Source organism: Schistocerca americana, chromosome 2 (genome assembly GCF_021461395.2).
Source record: "Schistocerca americana isolate TAMUIC-IGC-003095 chromosome 2, iqSchAmer2.1, whole genome shotgun sequence".
Lineage (NCBI taxonomy): Eukaryota > Metazoa > Arthropoda > Insecta > Orthoptera > Acrididae > Schistocerca > Schistocerca americana.
In genome coordinates, this window is record NC_060120.1 from 1,066,949,191 (window position 1) to 1,066,963,954 (window position 14,764).

Genomic DNA, 14,764 nt, shown 5'->3' on the forward strand with positions numbered 1-14,764 from the left:
TAAATTCGAATGCAATTTCTGTGTTTCATCGTCAATAAGAAGGTCCTAGGGATACAGAAAATCTGAAGTGAACCATCGGAAACTAAAATTGGACTCACTGGAGCGGTTCAAATCATAGAAAGTTAGAGTGTCAGTCCTCCTGTACTTAAGTCGGCATTGTGCCCTTCGTATTATATTCGGATGAAATTTCTATGTTTCATCGTCAATAAGAATGTCCCAGGGATACAGAAAACCTGCAGTGAAGCATCGGAATCTAAAACTGGACCCACAGGAGAGGTTGAATTCATAGAAAGTTAGAGTGTCAGTCCTCTTGTACTTAAGTCGGCATTGTGCCTTTTGTATTAAATTCGGATGCAATTTCTGTGTTTCATCGTCAATAAGAAGGTCCAAGGTATACAGTAAACCTACAGTGAAGCATCGGAATCTAAAACTGGACTCACAGGAGAAGTTCGAATCATAGAAAGTTAGAGTGTCAGTCCTCTTGTACTTAAGTCGGCATTGTGCCTTTTGTATTTAATTCGGATGCGTTATCCGTGTTTCATTGTCAATAAGAAGGTCCAAGAGATACATAAAACCTGAAGTGAAGCATCGGAATCTAAGACTGGACTCACAGGAGGGGTTCAAAGTATAGAAAGTTAGAGAGTCAGTCCTCCTGTACTTATGTCGGCATTGTGCCTTTTGTATTAAAGTCAGATGCAATTTCTGTGATTCATTGTCTATATGAAGGTCCAAGAGATACAGTAAACCTGAAGTGAAACATCGGAATCTAAAACTGGACTCACAGGAGAGGCTCAAAACATGGAAAGTTAGAGTGTCAGTCCTCCTGTACTGAAGTCAGCATTGTGCCCTTTGTATTGAATTCGGATGCAATATCTGTGTTTCATTGTCAATAAGATGGTCCCAGTGATATAGTAAAACTGAAGTGAAGCATAGGAATCTAAAACTGGACTCACAGGATAGGTTCAAATCATAGAAAGTTAGAGTGTCAGTCCTCTTGTACTTAAGTCGGCATTGTGCCTTTTGTATTAAATTCGGATGCAATTTCTGTGTTTCATCGTCAATAAGACGGTCCAAGGGATACACTAAACCTAAAGTGAAGCATCGGTATCTAAAACTGGACCACAGTATAGGTTCAAATCTTAGAAAGTTAGAGTGTCAGTCCACTTGTACTTAAGTAGGCATTGTGCCATTTGTATTAATTTCGGAAGCAATTTCTGTGTTTCATCGTCAATAAGAAGGTCCCAAGGATATAGTAAACCTGAAGGGAAGCATCGGAATCTAAAACTGGACTCACAGGAGAGGTTCGAATCATAGAAAGTTAGAGTGTCAATCCTCCTCTACTTAAGTCGGCATTGTGCCTTTTGTATTGAATTCGGATGCAATATCTGTGTTTCATTGTCAATAAGATGGTCCCAGTGATATAGTAAAACTGAAGTGAAGCATAGGAATCTAAAACTGGACTCACAGGATAGGTTCAAATCATAGAAAGTTAGAGTGTCAGTCCTCTTGTACTTAAGTCGGCATTGTGCCTTTTGTATTAAATTCGGATGCAATTTCTGTGTTTCATCGTCAATAAGACGGTCCAAGGGATACACTAAACCTAAAGTGAAGCATCGGTATCTAAAACTGGACCACAGTATAGGTTCAAATCTTAGAAAGTTAGAGTGTCAGTCCACTTGTACTTAAGTAGGCATTGTGCCATTTGTATTAATTTCGGAAGCAATTTCTGTGTTTCATCGTCAATAAGAAGGTCCCAAGGATATAGTAAACCTGAAGGGAAGCATCGGAATCTAAAACTGGACTCACAGGAGAGGTTCGAATCATAGAAAGTTAGAGTGTCAATCCTCCTCTACTTAAGTCGGCATTGTGCCTTTTGTATTGAATTCGGATGCAATATCTGTGTTTCATTGTCAATAAGATGGTCCCAGTGATATAGTAAAACTGAAGTGAAGCATAGGAATCTAAAACTGGACTCACAGGATAGGTTCAAATCATAGAAAGTTAGAGTGTCAGTCCTCTTGTACTTAAGTCGGCATTGTGCCTTTTGTATTAAATTCGGATGCAATTTCTGTGTTTCATCGTCAATAAGACGGTCCAAGGGATACACTAAACCTAAAGTGAAGCATCGGTATCTAAAACTGGACCACAGTATAGGTTCAAATCATAGAAAGTTAGAGTGTCAGTCCTCTTGTACTCAAGTCGTCATTGTGCCTTTTGTATTAAATTCGGAGGCAATTTCTGTGTTTCATCGTCAATAAGAAGGTCCAATGTATACAGTAAACCTAAAGTTAAGCATCGGAATCTAAAACTGGAATCACATGAGAAGTTCGAATCATAGAAAGTTCTAGTGTCAGTCCTCTTGTACTTATGTCGGCATTGTGCCTTTTGTATTAAATTTGGATGCAATTTCTGTGTTTCATTGTCAATAAGAAGGTCCAAGAGATACAGAAAACCTGAAGTGAAGCATCGGAATCTAAGACTGGACTCACAGGAGAGGTTCAAAATATAGAAAGTTAGAGAGTCAGTCCTCTTATACTTATGTCGGCATTGTGCCTTTTGTATTAAATTCGAATGCAATTTCTGTGTTTCATCGTCAATAAGAAGGTCCTAGGGATACAGTAAACCTGAAGTGAACCATCGGAAACTAAAATTGGACTCACAGGAGAGGTTCAAATCATAGAAAGTTAGAGTGTCAGTCCTCCTGTACTTAAGTCGGCATTGTGCCTTTTGTATTAAATTCGGATGCAATTTCTGTGTTTCATCGTCAATAAGAAGGTCCAAGGGATTCACTAAAACTGAAGTGAAGCATCGGTATCTAAAACTGGACTCACAGGATTGGTTCAAATCATAGAAAGTTTGAGTGTCAGTCCTCTTGTACTTATGTCGGCATTGTGACATTTTGTATTAAATTCGGAAGCAATTTCTGTGTTTCATTGTCAATAAGATGGTCCCAGGGATATAGTAAACCTGAAGTGAAGCATCGGAATCTAAAACTGGACTCACAGGATAGTTTCAAATCATAGAAAATTAGAGTGTCAGTCCTCTTGTACTTAAGTCGGCATTGTGCCTTTTGTATTAAATTCAGATGCAATTTCTGTGTTTCATTGCCAATAAGAAGGTCCAAGAGATACAGTAAACCTGAAGTCAAGCATCGGAATCTAGAACTGGACTCACAGGAGAGGTTCGAATCCTGGAAAGTTAGAGTGTCGGTACGCTTGTACTTAAGTCGGCATTGTGCCTTTTGTATTAAATTCGGATGCAATTTCTGTGTTTCATTGTCAATAAGAAGGTCCAAGAGATACAGAAAACCTGAAGTGAAGCATCGGAATCTAAAACTGGACTCACAGGAGAGGTTCAAAACATAGAAAGTTAGAGTGTCAGTCCTCCTCTACTTAAGTCGGCATTGTGCCTTTTGTATTACATTCGGATGCAATCTCTGAGTTGCATCGTCAATAAGAAGGTCCTAGGGATACAGTAAACCTAAAGTGAAGCATCTGAATCTAAAACTGGACTCACAGGAGAGGTTCAAAACCTAGAAAGTTAGAGTGTCAGTCCTCTTGTACTGAAGTCGGCATTGTGCCTTTTGTATTAAATTCGGATGCAATTTCTGTGTTTCATCGTCAATAAGAACGTCCAAGGGATACACTAAACCTAAAGTGAAGCATCTGTATCTAAAACTGGACTCACAGGATAGGTTCAAATCATAGAAACTTAGAGTGTCAGTCCTCTAGTACTTAAGTCGGCATTGTGCCATTTGTATTAAATTCGGATGCAATTTCTGTGTTTCATCGTCAATAAGAAGGTCCCTGGGATATAGTATACCTGAAGTGAAGCATCGGAATCTAAAACTGGACTCACAGGAGAGGTTGAAATCAAAGAAAATTAGAGTGTCAGTCCTCCTGTACTTAAGTCGGCATTTTGCCTTTTGTATTAAATTCGGATGCAATTTCTGTGTTTCATCGTCAATAAGAAGGTCCAAGGGATACACTAATCCTGAAGTGAAGCATCGGAATCTAAAACTGGACTCACAGGAGAGGTTCAAATCATAGAAAGTTAGAGTGTCAGTCCTCTTGTACTCAAGTCGTCATTATGCCTTTTGTATTAAATTCGGATGCAATTTCTGTGTTTCATCGTCAATAAGAAGGTCCTAGGGATACAGAAAACCTGAAGTGAACCATCGGAAACTAAAATTGGACTCACAGGAGCGGTTCAAATCATAGAAAGTTAGAGTGTCAGTCCTCCTGTACTTAAGTCGGCATTGTGCCCTTCGTATTATATTCGGATGAAATTTCTATGTTTCATCGTCAATAAGAATGTCCCAGGGATACAGAAAACCTGCAGTGAAGCATCGGAATCTAAAACTGGACCCACAGGAGAGGTTGAATACATAGAAAGTTAGAGTGTCAGTCCTCTTGTACTTAAGTCGGCATTGTGCCTTTTGTATTAAATTCGGATGCAATTTCTGTGTTTCATCGTCAATAAGAAGGTCCAAGGTATACAGTAAACCTAAAGTGAAGCATCGGAATCTAAAACTGGACTCACAGGAGAAGTTCGAATCATAGAAAGTTAGAGTGTCAGTCCTCTTGTACTTAAGTCGGCATTGTGCCTTTTGTATTTAATTCGGATGCATTATCCGTGTTTCATTGTCAATAAGAAGGTCCAAGAGATACATAAAACCTGAAGTGAAGCATCGGAATCTAAGACTGGACTCACAGGAGGGGTTCAAAATATAGAAAGTTAGAGAGTCAGTCCTCCTGTACTTATGTCGGCATTGTGCCTTTTGTATTAAAGTCAGATGCAATTTCTGTGATTCATTGTCAATATGAAGGTCCAAGAGATACAGTAAACCTGAAGTGAAACATCGGAATCTAAAACTGGACTCACAGGAGAGGCTCAAAACATAGAAAGTTAGAGTGTCAGTCCTCCTGTACTGAAGTCAGCATTGTGCCCTTTGTATTGAATTCGGATGCAATATCTGTGTTTCATTGTCAATAAGATGGTCCCAGTGATATAGTAAAACTGAAGTGAAGCATAGGAATCTAAAACTGGACTCACAGGATAGGTTCAAATCATAGAAAGTTAGAGTGTCAGTCCTCTTGTACTTAAGTCGGCATTGTGCCTTTTGTATTAAATTCGGATGCAATTTCTGTGTTTCATCGTCAATAAGACGGTCCAAGGGATACACTAAACCTAAAGTGAAGCATCGGTATCTAAAACTGGACCACAGTATAGGTTCAAATCATAGAAAGTTAGAGTGTCAGTCCACTTGCACTTAAGTAGGCATTGTGCCATTTGTATTAATTTCGGAAGCAATTTCTGTGTTTCATCGTCAATAAGAAGGTCCCAAGGATATAGTAAACCTGAAGGGAAGCATCGGAATCTAAAACTGGACTCACAGGAGAGGTTCAAATCATAGAAAGTTAGAGTGTCAGTCCTCCTGTACTTAAGTCGGCATTGTGCCTTTTGTATTAAATTCGGATGCAATTTCTGTGTTTCATCGTCAATAAGAAGGTCCAAAGGATACACTAAACCTGAACTGAAGCATCGGAATCTAAAACTGGACTCACAGGATAGGTTCAAATCATAGAAAGTTAGAGTGTCAGTCCTCTTGTACTTAAGTCGGCATTGTGCCTTTTGTATTAAATTCGGATGCAATTTCTGTGTTTCATCGTCAATAAGAAGGTCCCAGGGATACAGTAAACCTGAATGAAGCATAGGAATCTAAAACTGGACTCACAGGAGAGGTTCAAATGATAGAAAGTTAAAGTGTCAGTCCTCTCGTACTTAAGTCGGCACTGTGATTTTTGTATTAAATTCGAATGCAATTTCTGTGTTTCATCGTCACCATGAAGGTCCAAGGGATACACTAAAACTGAAGTGAAGTATCGGTATCTAAAACTGGACTCACAGGATAGGTTCAAATCATAGAAAGTTAGAGTGTGAGTCCTCTTGTACTTAAGTCAGCATTGTGCCTTTTATATTAAATTCGGATGCACTTTCTGTGTTTCATCGTCAATACGAAGGTCCAAGGTATACAGCAAATCTGAAGTGAAGCATCGGAATCTAAAACTGGACTCACAGGAGAGGTTCAAATCACAGAAAGTTAGAGTGTCAGTCCTCTTGTACTTAAGTCGGCATTATGCCTTTTGTATTAAATTCGGATGCAATTTCTGTGTTTCATCGTCAATAAGAAGGTCCAAGTTATACAGTAAACCTAAATTGAAGCATCGGAATCTAAAACTGGACTCACAGGAGAGGTTCGAATCACAGAAATTTAGAGTGTCAGTCCTCTAGTACTTAAGAGCGGCATTGTGCCATTTGTATTAAATTCGGATGCAATTTCTGTGTTTCATTGTCAATAAGATGGTCCCAGGGATATAGTAAACCTGAAGTGAAGCATCGGAATCTAAAACCGGACTCACAGGAAAGGTTCAAATCATAGAAAGTTAGAGTGTCAGTACTCTTGTACTTAAGTCGGCATTGTGCCTTTTGTACTAAAGTCGGATGAAATTTGTATGTTTCATCGTCAATAAGAAGGTCCCAGGGATACAGAAAACCTGCAGTGAAGCATCAGAATCTAAAACTGGACCCACAGGATAGGTTCAAATCACAGAAAATTAGAGTGTCAGTCCTCTTGTACTTAAGTCGGCATTGTGCCTTTTGTATTAAATTCAGATGCAATTTCTGTGTTACATTGTCAATAAGAAGGTCCAAGAGATACAGTAAACCTGAAGTGAAGCATCGGAATCTAAAACTGGACCCACAGGAGAGGTTCAAATCATAGAAAGTTAGAGTGTCAGTCGTCTTGTATTTATGTCGGCATTGTGCCCTTTGTATTAAATTCGGATGCAATTTCTGTGTTTCATCGTCAATAAGAAGGTCATAGGGATACAGTAAACCTGCAGTGAAGCATCGTAATCTAAAACTGGACTTACCGGATAGGTTCAAATCATAGAAAATTAGAGTGTCAGTCCTCTTGTACTTAAGTCGGCATTGTATCTTTTGTATTAAATTCAGATGCAATTTCTGTGTTTCATTGTCAATAAGAAGGTCCAAGAGATACAGAAAACCTGAAGTGAAGCATCGGAATCTAAGACTGGACTCACAGGAGAGGTTCAAAATATAGAAGGTTAGAGAGTCAGTCCTCTTATACTTATGTCGGCATTGTGCCTTTTGTATTAAATTCGAATGCAATTTCTGTGTTTCATCGTCAATAAGAAGGTCCTAGGGATACAGTAAACCTGAAGTGAACCATCGGAAACTAAAATTGGACTCACAGGAGAGGTTCAAATCATAGAAAGTTAGAGTTTCAGTCCTCCTGTACTTAAGTCGGCATTGTGCCTTTTGTATTATATTCGGATGCAATTTCTGTGTTTCATCGTCAATAAGAAGGTCCAAGGGATTCACTAAAACTGAAGTGAAGCATCGGTATCTAAAACTGGACTCACAGGATTGGTTCAAATCATAGAAAGTTTGAGTGTCAGTCCTCTTGTACTTATGTCGGCATTGTGACATTTTGTATTAAATTCGGAAGCAATTTCTGTGTTTCATTGTCAATAAGATGGTCCCAGGGATATAGTAAACCTGAAGTGAAGCATCGGAATCTAAAACTGGACTCACAGGATAGTTTCAAATCATAGAAAATTAGAGTGTCAGTCCTCTTGTACTTAAGTCGGCATTGTGCCTTTTGTATTAAATTCAGATGCAATTTCTGTGTTTCATTGCCAATAAGAAGGTCCAAGAGATACAGTAAACCTGAAGTCAAGCATCGGAATCTAGAACTGGACTCACAGGAGAGGTTCGAATCCTGGAAAGTTAGAGTGTCGGTACGCTTGTACTTAAGTCGGCATTGTGCCTTTTGTATTAAATTCGGATGCAATTTCTGTGTTTCATTGTCAATAAGAAGGTCCAAGAGATACAGAAAACCTGAAGTGAAGCATCGGAATCTAAAACTGGACTCACAGGAGAGGTTCAAAACATAGAAAGTTAGAGTGTCAGTCCTCCTCTACTTAAGTCGGCATTGTGCCTTTTGTATTACATTCGGATGCAATCTCTGAGTTGCATCGTCAATAAGAAGGTCCTAGGGATACAGTAAACCTAAAGTGAAGCATCTGAATCTAAAACTGGACTCACAGGAGAGGTTCAAAACCTAGAAAGTTAGAGTGTCAGTCCTCTTGTACTGAAGTCGGCATTGTGCCTTTTGTATTAAATTCGGATGCAATTTCTGTATTTCATCGTCAATAAGAACGTCCAAGGGATACACTAAACCTAAAGTGAAGCATCTGTATCTAAAACTGGACTCACAGGATAGGTTCAAATCATAGAAACTTAGAGTGTCAGTCCTCTAGTACTTAAGTCGGCATTGTGCCATTTGTATTAAATTCGGATGCAATTTCTGTGTTTCATCGTCAATAAGAAGGTCCCTGGGATATAGTATACCTGAAGTGAAGCATCGGAATCTAAAACTGGACTCACAGGAGAGGTTGAAATCAAAGAAAATTAGAGTGTCAGTCCTCCTGTACTTAAGTCGGCATTTTGCCTTTTGTATTAAATTCGGATGCAATTTCTGTGTTTCATCGTCAATAAGAAGGTCCAAGGGATACACTAATCCTGAAGTGAAGCATCGGAATCTAAAACTGGACTCACAGGAGAGGTTCAAATCATAGAAAGTTAGAGTGTCAGTCCTCTTGTACTCAAGTCGTCATTATGCCTTTTGTATTAAATTCGGATGCAATTTCTGTGTTTCATCGTCAATAAGAAGGTCCTAGGGATACAGAAAACCTGAAGTGAACCATCGGAAACTAAAATTGGACTCACAGGAGCGGTTCAAATCATAGAAAGTTAGAGTGTCAGTCCTCCTGTACTTAAGTCGGCATTGTGCCCTTCGTATTATATTCGGATGAAATTTCTATGTTTCATCGTCAATAAGAATGTCCCAGGGATACAGAAAACCTGCAGTGAAGCATCGGAATCTAAAACTGGACCCACAGTAGAGGTTGAATACATAGAAAGTTAGAGTGTCAGTCCTCTTGTACTTAAGTCGGCATTGTGCCTTTTGTATTAAATTCGGATGCAATTTCTGTGTTTCATCGTCAATAAGAAGGTCCAAGGTATACAGTAAACCTAAAGTGAAGCATCGGAATCTAAAACTGGACTCACAGGAGAAGTTCGAATCATAGAAAGTTAGAGTGTCAGTCCTCTTGTACTTAAGTCGGCATTGTGCCTTTTGTATTTAATTCGGATGCATTATCCGTGTTTCATTGTCAATAAGAAGGTCCAAGAGATACATAAAACCTGAAGTGAAGCATCGGAATCTAAGACTGGACTCACAGGAGGGGTTCAAAATATAGAAAGTTAGAGAGTCAGTCCTCCTGTACTTATGTCGGCATTGTGCCTTTTGTATTAAAGTCAGATGCAATTTCTGTGATTCATTGTCAATATGAAGGTCCAAGAGATACAGTAAACCTGAAGTGAAACATCGGAATCTAAAACTGGACTCACAGGAGAGGCTCAAAACATAGAAAGTTAGAGTGTCAGTCCTCCTGTACTGAAGTCAGCATTGTGCCCTTTGTATTGAATTCGGATGCAATATCTGTGTTTCATTGTCAATAAGATGGTCCCAGTGATATAGTAAAACTGAAGTGAAGCATAGGAATCTAAAACTGGACTCACAGGATAGGTTCAAATCATAGAAAGTTAGAGTGTCAGTCCTCTTGTACTTAAGTCGGCATTGTGCCTTTTGTATTAAATTCGGATGCAATTTCTGTGTTTCATCGTCAATAAGACGGTCCAAGGGATACACTAAACCTAAAGTGAAGCATCGGTATCTAAAACTGGACCACAGTATAGGTTCAAATCATAGAAAGTTAGAGTGTCAGTCCACTTGTACTTAAGTAGGCATTGTGCCATTTGTATTAATTTCGGAAGCAATTTCTGTGTTTCATCGTCAATAAGAAGGTCCCAAGGATATAGTAAACCTGAAGGGAAGCATCGGAATCTAAAACTGGACTCACAGGAGAGGTTCAAATCATAGAAAGTTAGAGTGTCAGTCCTCCTGTACTTAAGTCGGCATTGTGCCTTTTGTATTAAATTCGGATGCAATTTCTGTGTTTCATCGTCAATAAGAAGGTCCAAAGGATACACTAAACCTGAACTGAAGCATCGGAATCTAAAACTGGACTCACAGGATAGGTTCAAATCATAGAAAGTTAGAGTGTCAGTCCTCTTGTACTTAAGTCGGCATTGTGCCTTTTGTATTAAATTCGGATGCAATTTCTGTGTTTCATCGTCAATAAGAAGGTCCCAGGGATACAGTAAACCTGAATGAAGCATAGGAATCTAAAACTGGACTCACAGGAGAGGTTCAAATGATAGAAAGTTAAAGTGTCAGTCCTCTCGTACTTAAGTCGGCACTGTGATTTTTGTATTAAATTCGAATGCAATTTCTGTGTTTCATCGTCACCATGAAGGTCCAAGGGATACACTAAAACTGAAGTGAAGTATCGGTATCTAAAACTGGACTCACAGGATAGGTTCAAATCATAGAAAGTTAGAGTGTGAGTCCTCTTGTACTTAAGTCAGCATTGTGCCTTTTATATTAAATTCGGATGCACTTTCTGTGTTTCATCGTCAATACGAAGGTCCAAGGTATACAGCAAATCTGAAGTGAAGCATCGGAATCTAAAACTGGACTCACAGGAGAGGTTCAAATCACAGAAAGTTAGAGTGTCAGTCCTCTTGTACTTAAGTCGGCATTATGCCTTTTGTATTAAATTCGGATGCAATTTCTGTGTTTCATCGTCAATAAGAAGGTCCAAGTTATACAGTAAACCTAAATTGAAGCATCGGAATCTAAAACTGGACTCACAGGAGAGGTTCGAATCACAGAAATTTAGAGTGTCAGTCCTCTAGTACTTAAGTCGGCATTGTGCCATTTGTATTAAATTCGGATGCAATTTCTGTGTTTCATTGTCAATAAGATGGTCCCAGGGATATAGTAAACCTGAAGTGAAGCATCGGAATCTAAAACCGGACTCACAGGAAAGGTTCAAATCATAGAAAGTTAGAGTGTCAGTACTCTTGTACTTAAGTCGGCATTGTGCCTTTTGTACTAAAGTCGGATGAAATTTGTATGTTTCATCATCAATAAGAAGGTCCCAGGGATACAGAAGACCTGCAGTGAAGCATCAGAATCTAAAACTGGACCCACAGGATAGGTTCAAATCACAGAAAATTAGAGTGTCAGTCCTCTTGTACTTAAGTCGGCATTGTGCCTTTTGTATTAAATTCAGATGCAATTTCTGTGTTACATTGTCAATAAGAAGGTCCAAGAGATACAGTAAACCTGAAGTGAAGCATCGGAATCTAAAACTGGACCCACAGGAGAGGTTCAAATCATAGAAAGTTAGAGTGTCAGTCGTCTTGTATTTATGTCGGCATTGTGCCCTTTGTATTAAATTCGGATGCAATTTCTGTGTTTCATCGTCAATAAGAAGGTCATAGGGATACAGTAAACCTGCAGTGAAGCATCGTAATCTAAAACTGGACTTACCGGATAGGTTCAAATCATAGAAAATTAGAGTGTCAGTCCTCTTGTACTTAAGTCGGCATTGTATCTTTTGTATTAAATTCAGATGCAATTTCTGTGTTTCATTGTCAATAAGAAGGTCCAAGAGATACAGAAAACCTGAAGTGAAGCATCGGAATCTAAGACTGGACTCACAGGAGAGGTTCAAAATATAGAAAGTTAGAGAGTCAGTCCTCTTATACTTATGTCGGCATTGTGCCTTTTGTATTAAATTCGAATGCAATTTCTGTGTTTCATCGTCAATAAGAAGGTCCTAGGGATACAGTAAACCTGAAGTGAACCATCGGAAACTAAAATTGGACTCACAGGAGAGGTTCAAATCATAGAAAGTTAGAGTGTCAGTCCTCCTGTACTTAAGTCGGCATTGTGCCTTTTGTATTAAATTCGGATGCAATTTCTGTGTTTCATCGTCAATAAGAAGGTCCAAGGGATTCACTAAAACTGAAGTGAAGCATCGGTATCTAAAACTGGACTCACAGGATTGGTTCAAATCATAGAAAGTTTGAGTGTCAGTCCTCTTGTACTTATGTCGGCATTGTGACATTTTGTATTAAATTCGGAAGCAATTTCTGTGTTTCATTGTCAATAAGATGGTCCCAGGGATATAGTAAACCTGAAGTGAAGCATCGGAATCTAAAACTGGACTCACAGGATAGTTTCAAATCATAGAAAATTAGAGGGTCAGTCCTCTTGTACTTAAGTCGGCATTGTGCCTTTTGTATTAAATTCAGATGCAATTTCTGTGTTTCATTGCCAATAAGAAGGTCCAAGAGATACAGTAAACCTGAAGTCAAGCATCGGAATCTAGAACTGGACTCACAGGAGAGGTTCGAATCCTGGAAAGTTAGAGTGTCGGTACGCTTGTACTTAAGTCGGCATTGTGCCTTTTGTATTAAATTCGGATGCAATTTCTGTGTTTCATTGTCAATAAGAAGGTCCAAGAGATACAGAAAACCTGAAGTGAAGCATCGGAATCTAAAACTGGACTCACAGGAGAGGTTCAAAACATAGAAAGTTAGAGTGTCAGTCCTCCTCTACTTAAGTCGGCATTGTGCCTTTTGTATTACATTCGGATGCAATCTCTGAGTTGCATCGTCAATAAGAAGGTCCTAGGGATACAGTAAACCTAAAGTGAAGCATCTGAATCTAAAACTGGACTCACAGGAGAGGTTCAAAACCTAGAAAGTTAGAGTGTCAGTCCTCTTGTACTGAAGTCGGCATTGTGCCTTTTGTATTAAATTCGGATGCAATTTCTGTGTTTCATCGTCAATAAGAACGTCCAAGGGATACACTAAACCTAAAGTGAAGCATCTGTATCTAAAACTGGACTCACAGGATAGGTTCCAATCATAGAAACTTAGAGTGTCAGTCCTCTAGTACTTAAGTCGGCATTGTGCCATTTGTATTAAATTCGGATGCAATTTCTGTGTTTCATCGTCAATAAGAAGGTCCCTGGGATATAGTATACCTGAAGTGAAGCATCGGAATCTAAAACTGGACTCACAGGAGAGGTTGAAATCAAAGAAAATTAGAGTGTCAGTCCTCCTGTACTTAAGTCGGCATTTTGCCTTTTGTATTAAATTCGGATGCAATTTCTGTGTTTCATCGTCAATAAGAAGGTCCAAGGGATACACTAATCCTGAAGTGAAGCATCGGAATCTAAAACTGGACTCACAGGAGAGGTTCAAATCATAGAAAGTTAGAGTGTCAGTCCTCTTGTACTCAAGTCGTCATTATGCCTTTTGTATTAAATTCGGATGCAATTTCTGTGTTTCATCGTCAATAAGAAGGTCCTAGGGATACAGAAAACCTGAAGTGAACCATCGGAAACTAAAATTGGACTCACAGGAGCGGTTCAAATCATAGAAAGTTAGAGTGTCAGTCCTCCTGTACTTAAGTCGGCATTGTGCCCTTCGTATTATATTCGGATGAAATTTCTATGTTTCATCGTCAATAAGAATGTCCCAGGGACACAGAAAACCTGCAGTGAAGCATCGGAATCTAAAACTGGACCCACAGGAGAGGTTGAATACATAGAAAGTTAGAGTGTCAGTCCTCTTGTACTTAAGTCGGCATTGTGCCTTTTGTATTAAATTCGGATGCAATTTCTGTGTTTCATCGTCAATAAGAAGGTCCAAGGTATACAGTAAACCTAAAGTGAAGCATCGGAATCTAAAACTGGACTCACAGGAGAAGTTCGAATCATAGAAAGTTAGAGTGTCAGTCCTCTTGTACTTAAGTCGGCATTGTGCCTTTTGTATTTAATTCGGATGCATTATCCGTGTTTCATTGTCAATAAGAAGGTCCAAGAGATACATAAAACCTGAAGTGAAGCATCGGAATCTAAGACTGGACTCACAGGAGGGGTTCAAAATATAGAAAGTTAGAGAGTCAGTCCTCCTGTACTTATGTCGGCATTGTGCCTTTTGTATTAAAGTCAGATGCAATTTCTGTGATTCATTGTCAATATGAAGGTCCAAGAGATACAGTAAACCTGAAGTGAAACATCGGAATCTAAAACTGGACTCACAGGAGAGGCTCAAAACATAGAAAGTTAGAGTGTCAGTCCTCCTGTACTGAAGTCAGCATTGTGCCCTTTGTATTGAATTCGGATGCAATATCTGTGTTTCATTGTCAATAAGATGGTCCCAGTGATATAGTAAAACTGAAGTGAAGCATAGGAATCTAAAACTGGACTCACAGGATAGGTTCAAATCATAGAAAGTTAGAGTGTCAGTCCTCATGTACTTAAGTCGGCATTGTGCCTTTTGTATTAAATTCGGATGCAATTTCTGTGTTTCATCGTCAATAAGACGGTCCAAGGGATACACTAAACCTAAAGTGAAGCATCGGTATCTAAAACTGGACCACAGTATAGGTTCAAATCATAGAAAGTTAGAGTGTCAGTCCACTTGTACTTAAGTAGGCATTGTGCCATTTGTATTAATTTCGGAAGCAATTTCTGTGTTTCATCGTCAATAAGAAGGTCCCAAGGATATAGTAAACCTGAAGGGAAGCATCGGAATCTAAAACTGGACTCACAGGAGAGGTTCAAATCATAGAAAGTTAGAGTGTCAGTCCTCCTGTACTTAAGTCGGCATTGTGCCTTTTGTATTAAATTCGGATGCAATTTCTGTGTTTCATCGTCAATAAGAAGGTCCAAAGGATACACTAAAC